This window comes from Felis catus, chromosome B1, assembly GCF_018350175.1.
Source record: "Felis catus isolate Fca126 chromosome B1, F.catus_Fca126_mat1.0, whole genome shotgun sequence".
In the NCBI taxonomy this organism is placed as follows: domain Eukaryota; kingdom Metazoa; phylum Chordata; class Mammalia; order Carnivora; family Felidae; genus Felis; species Felis catus.
This window is the reverse complement of record NC_058371.1, coordinates 87,330,130-87,353,293: the sequence shown is the minus strand read 5'-3', so window position 1 is coordinate 87,353,293 and position 23,164 is coordinate 87,330,130. Positions and strand designations below refer to the sequence as shown.

Genomic DNA, 23,164 nt, shown 5'->3' with positions numbered 1-23,164 from the left:
CACATTCACCTTTAGAAATGAAAGTCAATGTCACTTTTCAACATATAACCTAAAATATTCAAAGCGTATAGAATAAGCCACATCTCAAGGGCAGCATTTTAAATAAAATTTATTGGGCCATTTTTAAATTAGCTAATTTTTAGTTTTAAATATTTGACCTCTGGGTTTTATCCAATGTCCTTATACTCTTTTATATTACTAACTTTGTGTTTTTCTTTAAAGGGAATTCCTAGAAGCACTTAGGGAAAACAGGCTAGCTCACTTGTTAAACATGGAATAGTCTGAACCAAAAGCCCAAATGCATAATCGTCTCCATATTTTTTAGAGCAGAACATCATTTCCAATTGATATTCCTGTCCACAGTTATGGTATTTTATTTCACATTCTGTATCACTAACTCCACAAGGTGAATGGCCAGACTTCCAGTTATAAATGTCTAAGCCTAACTCTTTAAAGTCTATTATACCAACTGGACAATCTGCCATAAACATGAAACTCGGTTTTTAAAACGTTAGTTAAACAGAATTTTAAAATAACTTAGACACATCCAACAAAAGCCTGAATACAACCAGATCTTATCCCTTGAATTCAAGAATACAACCACATAGAGGATTTTTTATTGGGCAGCCTTCATGAGTAAGGAAAAAGCCACCGAGGTGAGGGAGGGGTCTCTTCCCTGGGACACCTAGAACTTACAGATCCTTGTGTGCTTTGTGAGGTCACACGAAATGACCAGGGGCTCCAGTGCTGGTATATTCTGAAGAGTTATAGCCTTCACTATCAAATCTGTTCTAATTCACAGTTGGTGCTAGAACATATTTTCCTGTTAGGTTTATTAAGTTTCTGTCATTTTTAACGTCACTTATTCACCAAATGAACACTTTTAAAAGAGTTTCGGCAAGGAGTAAAAGAATGGCAAGACTCTCATCTCAACTTTATATCATATTCTTTCATCATGCCTACAGAACAGAAGAGTAATTTGAATACGCGGAGTATATTTTCCTTAGGTAATTAGATTGTGCTTTCATTTAACTTGTCGGTTGTGTATTCTTCTTGCGTTCCTTCAAGACAGATGACCCATTGCTCCCAAGGTGACAAGAATATTCAACGAATTTGGAAAAACCTAAGAAGTGATGGTTCAAGTCTAAATAGGAGACAATCAAATCTCCATTATCCTTGCAATGAGTTTGGCACATTGATTTTGCCTCTAGTTTTAATTGTGAATTTGGCTTTTTGGTGGATTTACTGTGTGAGATTACAGTTATTCAAATAAAGGAGCTCAAATGGTGTTAACGCAGACATCTTTATGCCCTTTAGGGAATAACGTTTTCCCTGTTATTAAATGTGATGTGGCCCTACAAGGCAGAGCCCAATACTTCTCTCTTTCCCAAGCTGCTAACATCACAGAAAATTTCAATAATCAGATATTCCAAAACCAGAAATATTTACAATTTAGGTCAGATCTTGATTCTTCTGTTGTTCCATCCTAATCCTTAAGAGACTTTGTAGAGCATCTCAGCTCATCAAATCTTTTGAGAACAAAATGTACTTTTACTGAATGCCATAAAGAGGCCTTTTGTTTCCACCGCAATTTGAAACACGATGTTCCAGAAATCAAAACTGCATAACAGAGCAACTGTACATACCGTCTCAGCTGTTTCAGGTTATTTCTTTCAAGAGGTCATGGCTTTAAATACTCACAGGCGAAAAGCAAGATGCGTATTCAGGTGACCAAATGGAGACGGACAAGGTATACAGAAAACAAGGCATGAACTGCCTACCTAACGCTAATTATTCAGAAGAGAGAATTAAGAAAAGGACATGCACACTGACACACTGCTAAATCAAGGATTATTCCATTTCAGATCTAGTGTGGGTCTGACCACCGGAGGTCTGTATTTTGTCAGGTGTCTTGGCAACAAACCTGGCGGGTGGCTAGCAAATTCTGGAGAAGTGAAGACTTAGTTTTAACCCACATTCCTGATGTAGATAGCAAAATGTTGCATCACTGAGATTGTTCAGTCAGCCCTTGGAAGAGTTGGTCCCCCAATTCTTCTTCACCCAATCTTTCCAGGCTATTGCTCTTATATGGCATCAAAGCCAGTAAAAGCACATTTGAAAATGAAAAGTCTATCACATTCCACGCTTCTTTTGAAACATCAAAAAGCCACATAAAGAAGCGGTAGGACCAGAAAAAGCTGACAAGGAGCAGGACAGTGCCTGTTAGGACGGCAGGAATAGCTGGAGGTGAACCAATGTGAGGTCTATGAAAAGGCGAGTGAGAGAAAACCAGAAATTTGCTTCTGACAAGATGAAACAGCCCACAGCTGTGTCATGCTAATAAAAAGTTAATTTCAACTTTCAGACACTCTTCATGGTACTTTACAGTTCAATGGCACCAAGCTCATCCATTGCACTACATCACCTGTGGAGGCTGGGTCTGCTTACAAGCTTTTGGGATCCAAACAGAATTTGAGGAAGCTATTTTCTTTCTGAAAGATGTACATGGGAATAAGAACATTTGTGATCAGGTTGGACAGCTACCCCAGAGTCCTTGCAAACCTGAGCTTTAGTCTTAAAATAAGTCCTGAACATCGACACGGGTGGATCAGGAGCTTTTCCTTAGCTATATAGTTCATGCCATCACTGTAAGAATCTGGGGATAAGCACAGTTTCATATGAAATAAAAAACATCTTAAGTTTCTTGATAAATCTGTGGTCACCCTCATGACCTACTTCTTTCAAGCTGAAATAGACAGCCTACAAAACTTTTTTAAAGACATGTCACTAAGTTTCCCGCTATGTTATTTCCTGAAACCATAAATCCAAGCTGTTATGTATACATAGAAGCTGCCTCTAGTAATCTTGTACTTGGTGATGTTTAAGAAATACAAGTAGAAAACAAAAATCCAATAATTCCTCACATGCACATCTTCTCAGTGCTATTGTGCCCTGACTTCAGAAAAAGTCATAGTGACTATTCCACTTTATAAAGTAGGTTAAGCTTGGTATATAGCTTACCTAGAAGTGCTATCTATGTATTTGGAATTAAAAATCCTGATGAATCTCAATTTGGTCACTGATAGTTTTATTGTAAGCAAAATATTCAACTCTATCCCAAACTATAATCTTCTGAGATAATAAAGTCTGCTCTGCTCACCTTACAAGGGTATTTTGTTCTGAATTTATATTTCTTTAATTATGAATGACTGAAGATTTTTCATGTGCTTAAAAAAGACATTTTTTTTCCTCTGAACTTTTTCATATCCTTTGACTATTTTATGAGATCTGTTTATATTTTTCTTGTTGATCTATAAGAACCCTGTAAGGGTGCCTGGGTGGCTTCGTCAGTTAAGTGACTGACTTTGGCTCAGGTCATGATCTCGCAGTTTGTGAGTTTGAGCCCCACATAGGGCTCTATGCTGACAGCTCAGAGCCTGCTTCAGATTCTGTGTCTCCTTCTCTCTCTGCCCCTCCCCTGCTTGCGCTCACTCTCACTCTCTCTCAAAAATAAATAAACATTGAAAAAAAGAACACTGTATATACATTTTGAAGATACAGGCACATGTGCACTGCAGGTATGGTAAAATTGTCATAAGCCTTTTTGGAACACAATTGCACGTGTACAGATTTTTTAGTTTTGTCTTTCACCTTTAATTACTGCATTTTTCCAAACAAGTTTTAATATCTTTTGGCAAAATTTATCTCTATCACTCTTGTTTTTAAATGTCTACTTCGATTGTTTCTTACTTGAGAAGGTCTTACCCTAAGGTTGCTTAAAATTTTTTTTCCATGACGCCTTATCAAATTTCTATAGTGTTGTATTTTCTATTTAAAGCATACAGATCCATTTCTCCCCTCAATAGCTAAAAAGTTTCTTAATACTGTTTAGTAAATAATCTACCTTTCTTCACTGATTTAAAATGCCACTTCTATCACACACTAGATTCCCTGAAGTATTTGGACCTACTTAAGATTCTATTCCGTTCCATTGATCTGCCTGTCTTTGCAGATATTTGAAATGTGAATACATTTATGGAGCTATAATTTAGCATATGTGGGTATATTTCCAGGCTTTAGTTATTTGTATTCTGCAGTATGTTTATTTGTCACTGTGTTCCTCTGGCTTGACTTCCTCAAGGGCAAAGATTATGGATTCTCCTCCCTCTGTAATTCCCTAAAATACTAGTCTCTGCCAAGTTTGACATTTTAGAAACTAGAATCAAGCCGTGTCTTTGGATAGAACCAAGGATGGTCTGAGGGGTTTGAGAAAATGAAGCCCCAGCTCAAAGCATTTGATCCCTAATTTCAACATGAAATTCTACAACAATTAATCCACTTTATTGAAGGGATTTTCTTGTAAAAATGCAAATATTTTTGCACACTACTGAGAATAAATTCATCATATCGTCCCCTTAGTCTAGGTTTTCATAAACACGTAACAAGAACTCATATTCAGGGAGCCAAGCAATCTGGTAAGACTAGTACATATTCCATCTCATTTAATATTACCAAAAAGCCTCGGAAATTGGTATCATTAATCTCACTTTACAGAGAGGAAGTAGGTTCAGAGAAGTAAGCTAAACTTGCCAAGTTAGTTAGTGGCAAAGCCTGGATTCAAACCCAAGCTTGTCTGGTTCCTAATATGTCTGAGTCAAAGCGGGGTTACTTGTTTGATATATAGTTCTAGAATGCTCCTCTGCTCTCCCATGCTTCCTCTCAGACACAGAGTTCCCCGAGCAAGGATGTGAAAGAATTTCCACTTGTGCCAGCTCTGCAATGGCCGCCTTGAGCACTGAACGGAGAATAATTTCTAGCTACAACCATGCTCAGCAAGAAAGAGGACCGTGACAAATGACCGATGTCTGCCACGGAAACTGGAGGCAAGAGCGGCAGTGTGGGACACTGTATTTGCCACTATTGCCCAAAGCACAATGCTGGGGACCAAAGAAACGTTTTACCAACTTCACAGTTGTGTTTAGGAAAAACCCTAAGATCAGTCAACAAGATTTCACTCCCTAAATAAAGCCTCAGGAGCCAATGAGAAAAATAAATCTTGAGAAATAAGACAAATAGAAGAGAGTATTATGTATGGTATCGAAAGTAGATCAGACCAGCAAGTTCGATGTGCTAAATGTTCAGCCTCATTTTGTAATGATCAGCGTGGCTCCACCGGTCATAGGAAGGCCACTTGAACTTCTACCTTTGCTTCACCAAGGCCACTGCTTCAAACCAGTTTTGGCCAGCATGAGGGAGATCAGAAATTCTAGGCAGATGAGAAAAATGGCACAGCATCTAATTCACCCGATTTATAGCTCCATTCTAAAATACATATTAAACCAAGAAACGGAGCTCTGAATCAAGCTCTTCCCTGACTTAACAGTTCTAAGAGGTGGGCCCCTGGATGTATATGATAGTCAATAGACCCAAGACCAACATGTAGCCTCTCTGGACTAGTCACTGTGGGCATCCACCTCCCTCCACCCTCTTTCTTTCCTTCAGAGATCTGCAATTCTATTTAGATATCCAGTTGTCTCCCCAACTTCATGTGGCTCGGGAAAGTTAGTCCCACCTGAGCCCCTAACGGTCCACATGCAATCCTATGCCCCCTGTCAGGGACTAGATCAGCAGCGAGCAGGCGACTGAGTTCAGAGTCCTAAGATACAGGCAGAGGTTTGCGCTAACCATCTGAGGAAGCTCTTCCTCGTTCCTCTGGGACAGCATCAGAGAACCGCTATTTCTTTTCTTCCAGCCAGAGTTCTGTGCCGATTGGAGATCCAAAATTGTAGCAGTTGCCTCTCTACCAGCCATCACTGAGAGGAGGACAGAACCCAAAGAATCACAGAGAAATGAATCAGGACTCAGCCTTGACGATGACAATTAACTCTGAACTTGCAGTTACTGAGTCAATAAATGTGTTTAAATTGTATGCTGTTACTTGCCACCAAATGCTTCCCAGGTAACCTCACTCACACACCTCCACCTCGAGTCTCTGAGGGAGTCACTCTCTAGATGCTAGACTAGGTCTCTTTGAAGCTATTTGCCTACCTGAAGGACAACGTAGGAGTTGAGTACAGATTTCAACTTTGACTCTGGCACTTATTTCCTGTGTGAACCTCAGGCAAGTTACTTAAATCCTCTATGCTCAGTTTCTTCATCTGTGAAGTGGGGACAACAGTCATATTCCATAGTTGTATAAGGACTATGAGAGAAATCACGTAAAGTGCTTAGAACTAGGCCTGGCATATAATTACTGGCATTAATACATGAATTTCGTCAATGCCTACTGCCCGATCTCTCCCTCCCTAACAGCAGGACCCCAACTGCACACTCTCTGTGCCTACTTGGATCACTACCTGTAATTTCCATCCCCGAATCCAATCCAAGGGTCTTTTTAACCACTGCACCCCAGTTATTCTGATTTTGGGCTGAGCCCCTTTACATCCAGCTATAGTCACTGGGACTTTTCCATCAGGAATCCCAGAAACAATACAGCTAATATAATCTTGTAACCTAAAGAAATACAAATCTACTGCTAGAAGGATTCTTATAGATATTAACCACGTTTTCCTGCCCCAGCACCTTCTTAAAGGCTTGTTCTTGTGGGTTAATGTGTACAGAACACTAAGTTACTAATTACCATTCATATTTGGCTTTGTTTCCCCATGGACAATTGTCCTGCTCAGTAGCCCTCTCTTCCCATTTGGCCTCAGCTGTTTAATTCATTTGGCATCACTTTTTTTTTTTTCTTTGCTATGGAGCTACTGTGCGCTGAATTTCAAAAGGAGATTGATCGGGGAAATTTTCAAATACATCTTTCAAATTTCCTTTCTCCTAGAAAACGAAGCTGAACAATCCTTATGCCATTGAACGTGGTAGTTGAGCTGATAGGACAACTCCTTAAAAGCGCCTACCTACGGCTGTTTTCCATACCCTGCCATCGGCTCATCTGCCACTTTCCATGCAGCTTCCCTGGGAACTGTGCCATATACAGCTATCATTTCATGCTTATAAAAAGGAAGTGAGAGATCGGGATCGTTAGATTCTATAAACACTTGAATGGTTGAGAAATGCAAAGCAATGAGCTATTTTACAGGGCTGCTGGAGACAAGGAGTGGAGAGAGGAGAAAAGAAATGATATCTTAACACTCCAATGTGTACCATTCTTACGTGATGTCTAAAGAGACGGGAATGCGAGTTGAGCATTTAAATGTTAAAACAAAATTGACAATGTAATGCTCTTTCCAGCAAAATAGCTGCCATACATGTACTGCCCTGAATGGAAAGGGAAGAAAAAAGAAACCGGTAAAGTGAGAGGTGGGGAAGAAAGAGAGATGGATTATCCAGGGAGGGTACAGTTAGGATGCCTGTATTTTACATGAAAAATAATTAGGCTACATAAAGGGTACTAAAACAAGGGGAATTGGAAAAAAAGTCAGGATGAACTTCAGAATGTATGATTCCCTGACATGGAATATGTCCTCACCTGAATTTCAGGTGGCCAATTCAATGCGATATAATCTCCAAAATGATTCCTGGGGCCAAAGAAGCAACTTTGGAGAATCTAAACTCCCTGGTTCCAATCAGAGAATATTATTTTCATGTTTTTCTTCACCTTCCCCACAGTTCCAAGCCAGATTAACAGAAAGCCAATAAGATTTTTAATGTGTGGGTGGCATACCTGGGTGGCTCAGGGGGTTAAAGGGTCTGACTTCAGCTGAGGTCATGACCTCACAGTTAGTGAGTTCAAGCCCCATCTTGGAGCCCCACATGGGGCTCTGTGCTGACAGCTCAGAGCCTGGAGCCTGCTTCAGATCCCGTGTCTCCCTCTCTCTCTCTCTGCGCCCTTGCCCACTTGCACTCTGTCTCACTCTTTCAAAAATAAATAAACATTTAAAAAAATGGTTCCTGTGTGGACTGTACTGCTCTTTATTCAATGTGGTCTGTAAAACCTTTCCCCATTTGCACAGACACAGGGTGGGCGGGGGAGGGGGCTGTTTCAGTGCTCTGTTTAAGTTTTCTGTTCTTCTACAAAATGGAATGCTCCTGAAACACCAGGGTGGCAAAGAACTTAGAACAGGTGCTAAAACCATGTTCGGACACTGTCGCTAAATGACATTGCATTGCTGAAGTTGCCGGGCAGCAATGGCTATTGAAATCATGCTGGCCCACCAACCCTTGGACAGGAAGAAAACCAGCTACAAGAACTCGGATTTTATCGAAAATCAAAAGCCAGCGGACAGGATGCTCTCCGAACTCACCCAGGAAACGCTTAGTTGGAATCATCAGGTATAACAATATGCTGAGAAAGATTTAGAAACTAATCCTCAAGGACTTGTTTTAAAACGCACACGTGCACACATATCAGGGTGAATTTTATAAAAGTATATGAAGGGCTGTGGGAAAAAGTGACTTTAAAGATAGAAGGGGCGCCTGGGTGGCTCAGTTAGTTAAGCAGCCGACTTCAGCTTAGGTCACGATCTCGCTGTTCCTGAGTTTCAGGCCAGCATCAGGCTCTGTGCTGACAGCTCAGAGCCTGGAGCCTGCTTAGGATTCTGTGTGTGTGTGTGTGTGTGTGTGTGTGTGTGTGTGTGTCTGCCCCTCCCCCGCACTCGTGTTCTGTCTCTCCCCCCAAAAAATAAATAAATGTTAAAAAAAATTTTTTTAAATGAAGATAGTATACCACAGCCATAAAACACCTAGTGCATTTTTAAGTTCCATGAATTCCTAATAACCATAATTGAGCCTGAAACAGAATAGAATAATGAGCAAAAATTAAAGAATAACTTTAAGGCTGAAGGATAATATTTTTTTAAATAAGCATAAGGTGCATAGGTGCACATAAAGGCACATATAACAAGTATAATTATGTAAAGCCAGAATCCCTCACTCGTGTGTTGCACAAACGTTTAATAAGCACCTGCACTGAGCTCGTATCTATTCTGTATGCTCTGGATACAGCTCTGAACAAGACAGCATTTCTACTAACATTTCAAGTTTCTGTAGAACTCATTTTCTCACTGGAGAAAAACAAATATAAACAAGTATATTTATGTAGCTGTGATCAATGTCTATAAAGGATTAAGATCAGTCACTTCACTCAACACTTACACCAGCTATACAGTAAGAAAGAAATGTAAAAACATATTTGGACCGTGGCACACTTTCATAGGCATCAAAAGCATGACTTCTTTAAGAGTAGTATGATTATGCTCGTGAAATATACATTCTTTATTTTTTTCTTCTCTAAGTGGATACATAGAAGCTGTCTTAAGGTCAATGAGTAGCTGAGCTGAAGATCTGTCACTTTCAGCAGATCAAAGAACTTCCATTTCTGCTTCCTTATCATGTTTAACATTTTCAGGTTTTCATTTTCAAATAATTTTTTAAACAATCAAGTAAAATGCAATCAAATATTCAAACAATTGAACAAACAACCATACAAGAAGACAACACTGCTACAAGGGAGTTGTCTGGCATATGGCTTCCCTATGTAAAACAGCTCGAATTTTTGTCACCTGATATAAGAAAGTCTAAACTTTACAAATAAAAAGGTGATTTAGAAGAGTGAAAATGTAATGTAATGAAGTGATACTACGTATGGAAGTTGACTTTAAGGAAGTCTCTATACCATTTTTTTTAAGAGAAAGAAAGAGAGAGAGCATGAGCAGGGAAGAGGGGCAGAGGGAGAGAAAAATCTTAACACTGAGTCCAGAGCCTGATGTGGGGCTCAGTCTCATGACCTTAAAACCATGACCCATGGGGCGCCTGGGTGGCGCAGTCGGTTAACGTCCGACTTCAGCCAGGTCACGATCTCGCGGTCCGTGAGTTCGAGCCCCGCGTCAGGCTCTGGGCTGATGGCTCGGAGCCTGGAGCCTGTTTCCGATTCTGTGTCTCCCTCTCTCTCTGCTCCTCCCCCGTTCATGCTCTGTCTCTCTCTGTCCCAAAAATAAATAAAAAACGTTGAAAAAAAATTTTTTAAAAAAAAAGACCATGACCTGAGCAGAAATCAGGAGTCAGACACTTAACCGATGGAGCTACCCAGGCACCCCTGTACCTTTCTTAAGGTACACATGCTGTGTCATGCACACAAGCTGAGTTGCCATAATTACCGTAGGGCCTTCCAATTAGAAGGATATCCTGGAACCCAACATCCCACGTCTCGCCCTTTCTGGAGTGGGATAGATAGGGATCTGAGCCTCTGAGTGAGGTCCAAAGGCACCATTAATAGTTTCATCCAAAAGGTACAGAAGACCAGGCGCATTAGTCTTCTCAGAGTCAAGGGATGAGAGAATGGGGACCCGATGATTGGTACCATTTCTCTATTTTCCTTCATATCTGCACATAATCCCATAGGCGGTCTAATGAGAATTGAAATAGGCTATATATTTTGTAAGGCAGCCCACAGAAGCAATTCTGCAACAGCGTCCTTCAATGATTTCCTTAACCTCTCCAAAGCTCAGTTCCCTCATGTCTGAAGTGAAGAAGGATGATTAAATGAAGTAACTCTTATAAAAAGGACATACTGTTATGAAAGGACACAGAAAACACTCCATGTGGGTTACTGAATAAGTAAGCCAGGATCATCCCTAACAGGTGACCAAAACTGTGTATCTTGGTGAGTGTCATTTAACCCTGGACACATCTACAATCTATCACTAAGGTAACAGAATAATCAAAAATAATCTTTAAGCGAACATTAGAATTTAAGAACAAATTCCTATAAAATACAGCGAAATGGATATGATCAGTACATATAGGGATTGAAAGTGTCTTATAGGGACGCCTGGGTGGCTCAGTCAGCTGAGTGTGCAACTCCAGTCTGCAGCTCAGTTCATGAGACTGAGCCTCGTAATGGGCTCTGAGCCAACAGCACAAGCCTGCTTGGGATTCTCTCTTTCCCTCTCTCTCTCTGCCCCTCCCCCACTCATGCTGGCTCTTTAGTTCTCCCTCTCTCTCTCTCAAAATAAATATACCAACTTTAAAAATTAAAAATATAAATAAATAAATAAAGCGTTATGGCGTACAGAATTTAATTTCTGACAAATCAGTTGCCTGCCTTGCTTTTCATATTTTTGCTTTGGTTGTTGAAAACCTATTAATTTCTCGTGTTATTCATGGTTCTTTTCCTAATCAAATTTGTTTTAGCAGAGAAATTATTGGTTACAAATCTGATTTTTTTTCTGTTTCTACTTTTCAGTCAGCTATGCAATAATATTTGTAAAGGAGACAAAATACAGATTTCCTAGCTACAATATAATTGAACAATACCTTGTTTTTTAAACAGATTAATATTTTTCCCATCCCATGAGTCTCTTAGTAACCATGCTTTGCACTTCCTAGTTTTCACAGGTTCTTTGTGAGATACTTTCTGGTTTTCTGTAAAGCAGGTTGAATAGCATTCAGAATACAGCAACGGTTGCTGCACTCCATGTTCGTCACCTTCATACAACACCATAAATAATAGGCAAAAATCAATAATAATTTTACACTGGTTCAATGCCATTTTGCAGGAAACAATCTCTTTGGGTAGATTTTAATATTCTTCCATATTTTTTAAAGAAAATTAGCCAGTAGCTTTGCAGCCTTTTATCCCAATCAGGTAGATTTTACTCGAGGTTCTTTAAAAATAAATGGAGCTGAGCCTGGGATAGAGAAGCTTATTCTACCTCAGTTCCTCTTCAATAAGGTTAGACCTAACTAGCGAAGATTAATTTGTTAAAGATCATGTGTGGATTTTTAAGACAACGAATGATTGACATTTGAATAAGTAGTATTTACTATTTATTACTATATGCTCGAAATATATAACTAGCTGACTTATTGTATATTATCTATATTTATCATTCTAAACAATCAGAAAATTAATACTGCCTAGAAGCACCACACATTGTCACCTGCACAGCATCTGTGGCTCTTAGAGCATACCTCAGAGGCAACACCGTGTGAGGCTCTCACGAGGCTCCTTGGAGAAATCAGGGTGGACAAGTGACGCCACATCAACAAGCAACCTCCAGCATCTCAGTGGCTTGAGACCATAAAGCTTTATATCTGGCTCATGCTCTGTGTCCATCCCAGGCCAGCGGGGGGCCTCTGCTCTTTACAGCCTGGCAGGGATCCAAGCCACGGGCCACTCCATCGAGCTCACGCTTCTACAGTCACTAAAGCGGGAGGGACCAAGAGCTTAATTAACCAAGCATCCAGCATTAAAGATTCTTCCTCAAAGCCACAAAAATCACGTTCTTTCACACTTCCTTAGCCAAAGCAAACACATGGATCACCCAAGTTTATATGGGCAGGGACACATGATTCTTCCACATGCTAAAGATAACTGGAAACATTTAGAGGGCGACACTCATGGCCCCACTCACCCTGTCATCAAGAGAAGAAGGGAAAAGGCAGGAGTTTTAATAGCAGGACCAACAAAAGCCCAAAACCCTTCAGTGACATTCATTCTGGTCCTTCTAACTCAGACTCCAGAGGATGCAAGAAAGAGAGTAAGGGTTACTATTTTTCCTCAGAGCATCACGTCCCTGTAAACGTCACTGTGCACCTTAAAGCGAGCCTTTCCTTTTATTGTTTCCAAGATATTGCTAAATGGAAATCTGGCTCCCAGAAGAATTAGGAAGAGGTCAGTACGGACTCAAGAACATCAGAGTAAGACCCATGGTCCCTAACATTTATTTAGACTCTATGATGTTATACTCAGTGAGGTTCGTGGCATCTCATATCATCTTCAGAGCAACTGCATGAAATATGTCGATACTACAATGAGCCCCATGACTCCAATGAAAAAGGTTAGGAAGATGGCAGAACTCACTGGTGAAAGAGGAAGGATTCTGTCCCAGCTGTGGACTCCAGAGCCCACACTCCCAACCAACATACGACAGTGAGTAACACTGGTGAAGTGTCTTATTCATAAATACCATTTGACCTTGTGTGTTTAAATCAATGCCAGTTTACAATCATAATTTTGAGAAAAGGGTTCCAAAACAGCATGCCAGCACATTTTCTCATTAAAAAAGTAATAGCACTAGCTTTTAACTTCGTCAGATTCCTTTCATACATCAAATGGCAGGATATGTAAAGAGTATTTTTGGAGCTACTCTATAAACTTTACATGGCTGTAGGCTAGAGAATTTTACATATTACCAAAAATGCGTGATACTAAAGTTTTTAAGAGGAGTATATTGAGCACATGACAAGACTCATAGCTGCCGCATCTTGTAACTGTGGAATGGCATTCATGGAGGCCATGTACAAGTCTCCCCCTGGAGTTGCACAGTGTACAATGTGTGTGACCATATGTCAAGGTCATAATGTTTTCTACGGGATATGTACTTTTATCTACATTCCTATCCCAAGCTGTCATGTCTTGACAGGGAGTCTTGTCTTATTTGGTTTTCTAAATATGCTTAAAGAATGTAATACCTTAAGGGCATCTGGGTGGCTCAGTTCGTTAAGCATCTGACTCTTGGTTTTGATTACCGTTCGTGAGTTCAAGCCCAGCATAGGGCTCCGTGCTGCCAGTGCATAGCCTTCTTAGGATTCTCTCTCTCTCTCTCTCTCTCTCTCTCTCTCTCTCTCTCTCTCTGTCTCTCTCTCTCTTTCTGCCCCTCTCCCACTGGTGATCTCTCTCTCAAAATAAATAAAGTTTAAGAAAAAAAGAACTTAATGCCTTACATTAATTCTCCAAATTGATAGTAAAGAATACTGATATGATAAGCATTATGAAACCCAGTGTCTAAATAGGCACATCATGCATTGTCATTTGTTGCTAGAAGAGTCAGTGTCTGGATCTGCATATAGAAATTATATTAATTGAACGGGAAACCTCAAAACCAATTTGATTTTAAGGAACTACATTTACTTGCATATAGGGTAAGTTATTCGACTTAATTATTTTCACACTTTGTATTAATGTATTGTGTGGCATTATAAATTTAGTCTGTTTACTGATATCTATGGGGATAAGTCATAATTATTTTCAAGAATACAAGAAAGAAACACCACTTAAGTCCATCAACTTCAATAGCTTTCTAGCCCAATCTGTATAAAACTGCTGGTTTATTCCTCTCCTTCCATAGGACCCCATTACAGGCCCCACAAGGATCTCTCCACTACTGCTGTGGTGCCTTAATTGCATTTTAATCATGTTTTTCAATCCCTCAACCCACTCTAGCTTCAGCAAGCCGCTGCTGATCTCGAGAAGTCCTTTGTTGCAAATCCCGGTGAGCTGCATTCTGCAGAGAATTGTCCCCTTTGAAGACTTGCCCCAGTGGTCTTTGTGTGAGCTGCTTCAGTGAAGGAACAGAGAGCCATGCCTTAGGTAAGAATTTTTGCAATGCCTTTTCAAACGGTATTTGTACACTTTAGTAGTCATCATAGACTCTCTGCTGACCTGAGAGATTTGCAGCTTTATAAAGGCCGTGGCAGACGCTAAGAATATTCGTCAATCCTTTTCTTCTTTTGAAACGGGCCCCGAAAAGGAATGACTTGTGGGCAAATATTGATTTCTTTTCCCAAAGATCAACTATTAAGTTGAAAAGGACACCTAAACATGAAATCGAAAGGTCTACATTGTCAGACCAGGACAGGAGGCAGAGAAGGAAGAGTATACTTCCCTACCTAGGAACACAAGTCAGAAATGCAATGCCTGTGGCACTTCCTAGGAGAGTCTTCCCTGGAAGCTGACAGAGGGGAAACACATGAAGCAATTTAGGGATGTGCTCCTCCAACGTAAACCTCATGTGCATATGAGTCACCAGGGATCTTGTCAAAATGGAGAACCTGATTCACTGGGTCTGGGTGGGACCCTCAGATTCTGCATTTCTGACTAGCCTCCAAGGGATGCGGATTCTGCATGCAAGGATGATACATCGTACAAAGATGATCCCGAGATCATGCTTCACGTACCAAGGACTTAGGCCACTTGCAACTGACCATGATGACCTCTAACACCAAATGCCTGTGTTCTTTCCAGCAAAAAAAGGCAAAAGCAGGAACCGATGCCCCATCTGCCTTGCCTGCCCCAGAGAATTAAAAACATGAGGAGCTCCCCCCCTCCTCCCCATGGCAGTCTCTTCCCCTAAAAAGATTACATGCACATAAAAAAAGTCTTGAGGGAGGTGATGGGGTTGGTGCAATGAGCAATCCCTGTGCTGAGCGTCGGGGGCACTTGGTTTGGTTTTCACATTACCAGCCTCAGTGAGGTGGAACAGAGGATTACAAAGGGATAAGCTAAGTGGCAAATGCAAGTGTATTGTTGTGGTCACCAACACCTTTCCCATCAGTATTTTCCATTTCTCCAAAGCCATATGGAGCACTTAATCTATTTAGGTGATTTCTTAAGAGCGAATGAACAATACGGGTTCCCAAGTGGCAAGTGTAGTGAGAGTTAAAAACGATATTTTCTTTTATCCTAAAGCCTCCAAAACGTTCACAGACCTTACTATTATCATAAAAATAAATGACAATAGGGATTTAGTTCAGTGAGAAATCATCCTGCTCTTGTCCATGTAGCGAAACTTAAAATAAAACACACTGCCTTCTAGCCTTCAGTATCGGGATAAAAGTCCAATATGAAAGCTCCTAATGATCTATGATTTGAAGAGCTGGCTGTTTTAACAGAGATCATGGCCAAAGAGTTAGAAAAAGAGGAATTTCAGATCCAATACTAAAAATACTAGATTTATGCTTAGATGGGTTTGTTCCTTCAAAGAATGCTCCATTGATCTTACTGCAATTCTTCCAGGTGTGAGTTACTTGCTCTGTCCAAGAGCAGTTGCTATCTAAAAAATAATGAGGTATTTGTAAGCTAACAGTTCTCTCTGGTTGAGTCAGAGACTTGGGCCAAATTTACAAAGATACATTTTTCAGTGACTTTCCCAAAATATCTATCAATGTTATAAGTAAAAATCGGAAGTGAATTAAACACATTTAAGAGCCAAGAGTAATTGCACCAACTCTATGGTAGAGGTCTGGGTCGGAGCTTAATTAGAAGGATAATGGTCAAACGTAACCTGGCCTGACTTAGAATATTACACTCAAGGCAAGGAAACTCTAATTGCCGAGCTGTGGAGGCGGCCACCTATATAAGATGAGTTTCCGGGGACTCTTCCTCTGTCCCAGGTCCAAAATACCTCTTGCCTAAAATTTCAAATTAAACACCCTATTCCTATTAATTAACATCCATGGGAAGTACACATTAAATTGTTTTTGAGTTTTTGACATATTTGCAATGATTTGATTATTAAGGCTGCTTCTCATTACCCAGCCACGGATAGATCCTGTTTTCACAACGGGAATCAGAGTGAGGAGCAAAGGAAAAGACAGGTCCAGAGCCAACTCAGGACTGATTAGCAGGCCATCCAGGGGTAGTGGTAAGGGTATTTCAGATACCTGATGCCTCAACACTAAATTGGTCCTTTGCCAAAGGCAAACCTAATACGCTTTCTATTTTTGCCTGCAATGGGATGAAAGCAATCACAGAAAGCAGGCCAAAGCTGGTGCCACACACCTCAAGCTAAATGTCCATGGAACCCAAAGAGTGGTTCTTTTCAGTTAGCCACACAAAAGGACTGACACTAATGATTTCACAAAATTTGGATCAAACAGCTTAACTGAATATTGTCAACCTTACCTAGAGTCGAGGTATTCCTAATAAGCAGGAAACAAAGTTCCTAACGCACGGGATCACTTGGGTACACTTAGGAAACGTGTTTCCCCCTCTGGCAGGAGAGCGTTTCTGGTCTTAACTGTTTTCACCTCCCCCTTAAAAATGGCTGTGATTCACCCTCCTTCAAGTTATCCAGCCAAAACCTGTCAGGAGTTGCTTGAGGCTGAAAAGTATGCATGTTGCTTTTTATGTAAATGGAGGGGGAATGGGTGCCACAAGTAATGCTGTCAAACACACACACACACACACAAAAGACTTTAAACGGATGCCAGAAACAAATTCTCCTGGTCCTCTAAGTCTCTTTTTCTGCTTAACCACATTGTTCCCCCATCAGGTGTCCTTGATGCAACTCTGAACATCCCGAGAATGATTTTCAAGCCCAATACGTTTCGACAAGTGTGGAATGGATGCCTCTGTGAAATAGAGATGAGCTCGAAAGAAATGATGAAATTTGCACATGTGCCTTTGCATCCAGGGCTTTCCAGTGAATTGCTTGATTCAGAAGATAATTCTCCCTGTTTTTCAGTGTTTGAAGGGTAGCATGTGCTCAAGCAGCTAATGGATCTGTTTTTGGCCACAATGCCATCTTTGAAATGCAAAGCTTGTAGGGTGGGCATCAGATTGACCTTTGCTTCCCAAATGCTCTTGATCTTGCTGGATACTGATTTGTTCTCCCAGAAAGAGGACAAACATAAAGGTTAGGCAGCTCAGCACAGATTAAATGAAAACAGAAATAAAGTTTTAGTTTTATTCAGGTAACTGACTAAAGTCTCTCCAAGGCTTCAGAATCATTCACTCTCATATTACACACAACACACACACACACACACACACACACACACACACACTACCTTGAATCTTTCTAGGCACAGAAGATAAAAAGGTAAGCAACACAAAAACCTCTGCCATCATAGAACTTACACTGGAGGAGAGACAGACGATAAAGAAACCCAAAAGTCCTGTGTTCATGTAATGCTATGTTGTGTGAATCAAAATAACCCTAGGTAAGGGGATAAATGTGAAGATGGAGTGCATACCCACAGTAGGCCCATCTGAGAAGGTGATATCAGAATGAAGACTTGTATAAAATGGTAGAACTATCCTTACAGACATCTGCAGACAGAGCTTTCCAAGCAGAGGAAATAACATATTCAAAGGTCCTGATGTGGCAGCAAGGCTGGTATTTCTGAGGAATTGAAGAGTCAGTATGGTAGAGCTGAGAGTGGCAGGAGATAAGGTTGTGTGCACAGGAAAAGGGCAGGTCAAATGGAGCCTTGAAGACATAGTGAGGGGCTGGGTTTTTATTCTGACTGAATAAATCCACTGGAGGATTTTGAGCAGAAGAGTGACTTACATGGCCTGATTTATATTTCAATCAGCTAACTCAGAAAATTATGACTTGGGGTGGGCAAGTTGAGAAGCAGAAAAACCAATTAGGAGCAAAATGGGGGTCTTGGACTAGGAAAAGTAACAGTGAACGTGATGAAACTGATTAAATCCTAGATGTATTTTGAGGTTAGAGATGATACTTTTTTGATATATTAAATGTGAAGCTTATGAGATAGGCGTCAAAGATCACTCCCGGTTTTTGAACTGATCCATTTAATGAATGATGGTGCTGTTTACTGAAATGCAAGGAAGAGGGGTGCCTGGGTGGCTCAGTCGGTTGGGCGTCTGACTTTGGCTCAGGTCACGATCTCACAGCTCCTGAGTTCAAGCCCCACGTTGCGCTCTGTGCTGACAGTTCGGAGTCTGGAGCCTGCTTTGGATTCCGTGTCTCCCTCTCTTTCTGCCCGTAACCTACTCACATACTCTCTCTGTCTCTCTCAAAAATAAATAAACATTAAAAAAAAAATTTAATGCAAGGAAGAAATGAGAAAACAAGAATCAAGAGTTCTATTTTGAAGATGTTAAATTTGAAAATGCTTTTTAGATACTCAGGGGGAGAGTCTGAAGAGGAAGTTAGACATACAAGTCTGGAGCCCACAGAAAAGGAAAAGGCTGAAGATGTGAATTCAGAACCACCTAGGCATAGATGATATTTAAAGCCATCATAGTGAATGGGATCACTAGAGAGAAAGCAAGAAAAGGAGAGAAAACAACCAAGAGGCTGAGCCCTAGAGCACTCTCAAAATTATTATGTCAGGGAGAGGGGAACCAGAAAAGAAGAGGAAGGCACAGCCATTGCAAAGGAAGAAAACAAGAGAGCTACCCAAGCCAAGTAAAAACTATGCTTTCAGAGGGCAGAAGTGAACAATTGGATCAAGTGCTACTGACAGGTCAAGTAAGATCAAGGTTGAGAAGCCCATAGGATATGGCAAGATGGGAAGCATTGGTAGCCTCAACCAGAAGGATTTTGGTGGTGTGCTGGAGATGAAGGCCTGAGTGGAAAAAGCCAAGGAATGAATATAAAACATAACCTCCTTCCCCCCCCACACACACCTTCCAATGAGAAAGGGAAATACCTGAAAGGGGATGTGAAATGGTCTAGAGTGGGTGATTTTGTTAGGGGAGATTTTAGAAAATCTTTGAATGCTGATAGGAATGAGCGCGTTAAGAAAGAGAAAATGGGGGCACCTGGGTGGCTCGGTCGGTTAAGGGTCCGACCTCAGCTCAGGTCATGATCTCATGGTTCTTGAGTTCAAGCCTTGCGTTGGGCTCTATGCTGACAGCTCAGAGCCCGGAGCCTGCTTGGGATTCTGTATCTCCCTCTCTCTCTGCCCATCACCTGCTTGCACTCTGTCTCTCTCTCCCTCAAAATAAATTAACATTAAAAAAAATAATTAAGAAAACACAAATGGGACTGTTCACCCATTGGAATGAAAGGGAAGACCAAGTGTATGGACCCAGTGACGGGTGGATCTGTGATGGTAGGAACTGGCAGAAAATCTCTGTGTTTGCCTTTATTCTCTCAGTGAAATAGCAGGTAGGGTCATCAGCTGACAGTGAAGGGAAAGAGTATCAAACGCTAGGGGAGTGAGAGAAGGCATGAGTGTGGTGGCATGAGTTGGCCAGAGGACCTAGCAGCTCTCCAGGCAGTGCACAGCGCACACTTGAGACCTGTAGTCACAAGGTGAGTGACTCTCTGGCTCTTTTTGCTTCGCCAGTGCTACTGGATGGGAAATTTGAATATCATCTCTATTTTGAACTGGAGAGAATAAAACTTAATAGAATAGGTATCATGTTATAATAGACAGAAATGTACGTGTGAAAGAATGCTTAAACCAAACTTTCTAACCCAACTTTAAAATCATAATGGCCTTTATTCTCATTTCCCTCTATACAGTCCCTCATTTCCCCCCTCTTTGAGCTTAGAAGTTCATTTTCTTTGATTCGAAGAGCACTGTACCATCAGGAGACTCACTACTTATCTCTACAATTAGCAAATTGTGTGATCCTAAGTAATTATTGAACCCCACTGTAAAAGAGATAAGAGTTACCACCCCAATATCCTTCCTTCCCTTTTGACCAGTAGCAGAACTTTTGATCTTCAGCTGAGCCAAAGACGCCCAGAATTAAGATTATGTTTTCCAACTTCCTTCACAGCTATGTGGGATGGTGGAATTCAGTTTGGGCCAATGGGATGTCAGGAAAAATTGTATGGGGCAGTAGGAAAATCCATTAAAACATGTCATGTGCTCTTTATCCGCTCTTTCATTCCTTTCTCCATGTGAGCTAGAGCTCCAGCCATCATTTTGAACCATCCTAAGAGAGGCAAAGCAGTCAGCTGGAGAGAGCCTGAGTCCCTAGCAACTTGGTAGTGCCTCCACAGCCCTAAAATACCAACTTCCAACCTTCAACAATGTGAGAGATAACTACATCCCTTTCATGCCAACTGAACTTAGTCATGACTGATAGACCCCCAGCCTCAGTCTCCCTGTTTTTAAACTAAACCTATCATCGAGTTTCCTGTGCAAATGCAAAATTCTCATCGAAAATGCCATCTCTTTATTTTCAGAGGTCACGGTAGTAGAATCGACAATGGCTAGAATCCAAAATTTGTGGCTTCAATCCCTTAGTTTAATGCCATCCTGAAGTTTGTTAGTATTGCCAAATGGGTTGATAGCCAGAGTTTTAACACCTCTCCTCATACTTACATTTCCACAGAGGTAGGCGATCACAAGGCTTTATCTCTCTGGTTCAACAATGCAGTTCAGACACCAGGATTAGTTTGGAGCAAAGAGGCATTGCTGAGTACTTTCTATAATCCTCTGGAACCCTCACCAGCACCCCCATGATTTCAATGGCTTGAACAGTCTACTGTACTATGCAGAGTACAAAAACTGAAAATGATAGCTCTTGTGAAAAATCACTCCCCACATTATGATTGTTTTTGTTTTGTTTTGCTGGTCTGAAGAAAATGAACAGTATTTGCCTATAGAACTTAACCTGGGGCACCTTTATTTTCATTTGTAAAGTGCTACCAACAACAGAATGGAAGGAAATAAGCCAGACAAAAACAATTATTTGAAACAAGTTCGTGAAAACTCTGTCTTCGGGAAATAAAATTTTGAACTGTTTTTGATAATTTGTGAGTAACTTTTTAAATCTTTTTCCACACTCCATCATTATGAAACTGGAGAAGAACGTTTTCCCTTGAGTTATCATTTATTATAAATCTCCCCAGATTTTTAGGCAATTTAGGGAAATGTAACTTGCAAGAGAAAAAATAATGTTTTAACAAAATTTCTCCTATGAAAAGCAACTGAACCTTCTGCACTCTATGCAAATAGCATTGAGCCAACAGAAACTGCTGTAAAAGCTAGCAGTGGAAGTCTGTGTCTGTATTTTCTTTTGATCTCTCTCTGGATTTAATGCCCTCATGAAGCTCGAATGGAATATATGCATGTCACAGCATGGCAGAGGGATAATATATTTCCCCCTGCTTCGCTGAGCATGAGTTGTGTATCTTGCCATCTTGAGAGCCCACAGTGCGGTACATTTATCCCCATTAGAAAAGCTCACTCCAATAATATATGGATGCTGCAGCCATTTATGACAAATATGTAAAATCATAACCTTATACATTCTGAAGACGGGGGGATTATACATTGAATCTATTAAACATGTATTGGCAGATTTTTGTTAAAACTAGACTTTCAAGCCCAAAGCCTAAGAGGGCAAATATATTGATTATATTTGTATGTTTATGTACGCTCAAAAGGCTATAACTTGAATTTGCAGACAGAAAAATAAGAACAGTGCTTCCCAGCTTTGGCTGTATATGAATTCTCTTTGCCCATTCTGAGCAAAAAGTTGTTCAGATCAGGGTGTGTGTCTATAAGTACTGCTTGATTAATTTGTGGTGATACGTTCAGCTCTTCCTAATCTCATCTTAGGGCCAAAGATCACAGCAGTGAAAGAGTATGTTCTTAAAAGTGACCTAAAAGTAAAAAAATATTGGTGGTTGAAATCCTAATGTTTACTATTCTGTACACTTGGGTAAGTTGACTTAACCCAAGTCTCCATTGGCTCACCTGTAAAACGGGAATAATAATAATAATATTCCCCGTATACGATTGTATGGAACGGGGTCAGCATACCATTGGCACTCAAAAAATGGCTATTTTCATCTTGACGATTCCCTCAGTATCCTCACCAGTATACCAGTGGGTAAAACTGAGCATAACATGTGAAAAAGAGAAGGTAGAGGAGTTGCCATTAACAGTGCTCTTCAGTTTCTACTGTCTACTCTCCCAGAGGGTATAATATGATGATGTCTCTAAACACAACTGAGAAACAGACACAGATGTTGAGAACCACACAAGGCCTGATAAGCCCGGAAAAAAAAGTCTGGGTTCTATAACTGTTAAGATCCAAAATACAAATCTGGGTCAACATCTACTTAGTACACAGAACACCCTTTAGCAATCTTACAGCCAAGAAAAAGTAATGGCCCAGGGGGCCTTGGGAGAGAGCAGAAGGGTTAGTTCTCTCTCCTCTGTAACCAAGGGTTATAGCATTTTCATCTTTCCAATCTCCAGTTTAGCATTTCTTGGAACAAATTGCATTAAAAAAAAAACTGTCAATTAGTTGATTCTCTGTGTTGATAAGGCTATAAACTCACTGCTCAACTTCTTTGGCTTTGAGGATAAAAGTCATGGCGTGGAAAAATAATGTTTCACGCCATTTTCCATTAGAGTTAAGGATATAAATACATTACCAGTGTTAAAATCTCACCGACATTCCATTTTTTTCCTTGTTGCTTGATACATTTTATTATGAACTTACTACTTTATTCAAGCCCGTACCCATAGCCTTAACCTTATAAACATATGTACTGAATTCTGGTGGGGGGAAAAGAAGCGCAATTATATGCGATAGCAATTACGTGGCTAAGAGTTAGGTAGATCATTAGAGCTGAGGTTTATCCTTTGTAAAGATGGATCTGTGCATAGATCTGCTCTCTATGCATCACCAGGAAACATTTATTATTCCCTATTTCACAGGTGAAGAAACTAAGGTTAAGTTACTTGCCCAAATAAC

The 23,164-nt window shown here is 40.5% G+C and overlaps 2 long non-coding RNA genes across 2 annotated transcripts in view; one reads left to right on the top strand and one right to left on the bottom strand.

Annotated features, from left to right (window-relative positions):
* Positions 1-6,399, top strand: part of LOC123384936 — a 34,957-nt gene extending 28,558 nt beyond the window's left edge. The window contains exon 3 of the long non-coding RNA XR_006596747.1: positions 5,753-6,399. This is a non-coding gene — a long non-coding RNA (uncharacterized LOC123384936). The remainder of the gene's footprint in view (positions 1-5,752) is intronic.
* The window catches only part of LOC111560149, a 46,893-nt gene that overhangs the window by 15,884 nt on the left and 7,845 nt on the right, over positions 1-23,164 (bottom strand). The gene's annotated exons all lie outside the window — the stretch shown is intronic.